This window comes from Clinocottus analis, unplaced genomic scaffold, assembly GCF_023055335.1.
Source record: "Clinocottus analis isolate CAN_PGR_092001 unplaced genomic scaffold, fCliAna1.0.p SCAF_2, whole genome shotgun sequence".
Lineage (NCBI taxonomy): Eukaryota > Metazoa > Chordata > Actinopteri > Perciformes > Cottidae > Clinocottus > Clinocottus analis.
Genome location: NW_027175931.1, coordinates 14009123 through 14011750, shown reverse-complemented (window position 1 = coordinate 14011750; position 2628 = coordinate 14009123). Strand labels below are relative to the sequence as shown.

The 2628-nt window shown below is 41.9% G+C and overlaps 1 protein-coding gene across 1 annotated transcript in view; it reads left to right on the top strand.

The window, feature by feature from the left end:
* Positions 1-1012: 1012 nt before the first annotated feature.
* si:ch211-137a8.2 (uncharacterized protein LOC777613 homolog) overlaps positions 1013-2628 on the top strand; it is a 54368-nt gene continuing 52752 nt past the window's right edge. The window contains exon 1 of the mRNA XM_068584067.1: positions 1013-1305. The gene's annotated coding sequence lies outside the window, so the exon portion shown is untranslated. The remainder of the gene's footprint in view (positions 1306-2628) is intronic.

Below are 2628 nucleotides of genomic sequence, written 5' to 3'. Positions count from 1 at the left end.
ATCCTCATGTAGTAGTAAAGTTATTGAATAACCATTCAATGAAAGAGATATTAGGAAAACAAAGAGCTGAGCCAAACTCAGAGGAGCTGCTTGTCACATAAAGTAGAAGGTTAAAGGTCAGCTCATCGTTAGTGCGCCAGAGTTGTTGCTAACTTCAGGGCTAACCTTCCTGTGACTTTCTCACATCATGTCACAAAACAGACACACAGGCCTCCTGGGTGAAGGTCCCGTGTTTGTTTGACCCACTGATCCATCCTTTGGGGACTCTCCTGCCTCTTATACTCATTACCATACCATGTAACTTTCTATTCTAATACCTTCTTGAAAATTTCCTGGAGAAAAATATGTAATCAGTAGGGAAATTAAAGAAAAAGTGCTGCGACAATTTAGTTAGTTGTGTTAAATTGCAAAAAGCATGTGTCAAGCTGCAGAGGAAACCGGAAGGAAGTAGTAGACCATGTGAAGAATCCAATCATTCATTCTTTTATTTAATTTAAGAGAAAGGCTCTTCTCAAACTACTACACAATTTGTATTTGATTGATTACTGATACTTTCATTTCTCCTATTTTAATGTACTGTATATATTATTTACCTATTTATTTTACTATTTATATAAGGTTTACAATGATAATCATTATTATTATTATTATCAAGCGCTATGTTATGATGTGTGCGTTCATAAAAGTAATCTGCACATGGACGAAAGAAGAGTTTATGGTTTAAAGACCCATACAGTAGGCCACGTCCCATTCAGAAGGTCAGCTCCCCTGTATGCTTCCTTCACTAGTGCCTGAGAACGTATAAGAGGTTGAGAGGACATTAAAAAATCAAAGTATAAACAAGTAAATAACATACAAGTATTTGTTGGATGTGAATGATCACTTCATCCTGCGTGAGAAGCGGGACGAGAGCACACCAGGGAAGTGTTGGGGACAAAAACATAAAACACAACCGCTTCCGCAGAAGAGCCGAGCAACAGTCACGTGATGCACCTGAGCGGCTGCAGGTGCGCGCGTGAGGACAGGTTTAGAGGGGGCGTGCGTGAGGACAGGTTTAGAGGGGGCGTGCCTTGTGAATTACCTGCAGCAGGTAGGCTCGAGTTACTTGCCCGTCTCTAGTTTGTGTTTTCCTGCCGCGGACTACAGATTAATCCCGTCTGCAGGTGAGTTGATCACTCGGCTCTTTTCCGCCGATTACAAGTGCAAACCTCACCTGCTCACCGGAAGTCTTTCTGAACGCTCGGACCTGCTGTTTTTTCTTTTTTGCTCCTTCTTTCCTGAAATGAGCTCATCCACTAGCAGGCGGTAAGTCAACCATCACACATACGGTAATCCGATGACGTTCACCACGTCACACTGTTTAAACTTGCTGTGAGTTATTTATTTCTCTTCCGGTTCTTTGAGCTGTTTCATCTGCACATCACTCAAACCGAAAATCCATCCTCCCCTGGCTTGTGATACTGATTACATGCTGATAACATGCTGTTAGGAAACCAATGACAGACATCGAGGGGTCACAAACTACTTTAGGGGCCGATCACGCCACACGCGACTCTTAAAAAAAACAAAAAACGCAGCCGCTTAAAAAATGCCTTGACAAAAACTCGCCGGGCGTTTTTAAAAAAAAACTCGCCATGCGTTTTTTTGTTATAATTTTTTTTTATGAAGAGTACTGCGAATACCTATCCACAAATTGTGTCTGGATGACGAGTGCTTTGAGTTGTACTTTCGGCTGAGCAGGAGTCCGTTCGAGCATCTTCTGAGCAGTAAAGTAGTGTTTCAATCTAGAATTGTAATTGTACAAAGTTCTTTGTAATTAAATGCCGCTAATATTAGCGCCTTGTCTGAGGTTTCCGTTTTATTTTGAATTCCCCGCTGTTCATACCACAAGAAACCAGGAACGAATAAATCCCGCCTCCTGCTTGATCTGATTCACTGCCTTGGCCGAGTGTGACAGTGATGAGCTGCGCGACTCTGCGTTGAGAATATATACTTACTTTTAAACGCTAGAAAAAAGCGCGCCGCGCAGCGTTTAATGGACGCGCCTGAAAGGCGCGCCGTACTATAGTAAATCAATGTCTTTGCGAGGGACACGTTTTTTAGAGTCACGTCTGGTGTGATCGGCCCCTACTGTTCTGAACTCTCTCTGTGTGTGTGTGTGTGTGTGTGTGTGTGTGTGTGTGTGTGTGTGTGTGTGTGTGTGTGTGTGTGTGTGTGTGTGTGTGCGCGCGCGTGTGTGTGCGGGGCTGTCAGCAGTGTATCCACTATCCTGTCAGTGTGACCTTGGGGAAAGAAGTTAAAAGTGTCCGTGTGTGCCTCTGTTGCCATGGTTACATAGACGGGTAACTCATGCTGGACTGGTGCAGATAGTGGAGCAGGCCTAAATGATGGGGTATGCAGATATGTGACTAGGCAATGTTGTCTGCTCTACCTTTTTTTTAAATTTATTATTTTTTTTTTTAAATGACAAAAACATAACATCATGTCTTTTGGTTTAAATTTCTATTGATTTTGTTATGGTTTTCTTTATTTGAATAGGAGCAATGCACAATAACCTTAAAACAAAGAGATATTTAATGCACTTGAGTTTTTATCAAAATTGCCATATATTCACATAGTTCCTAAATA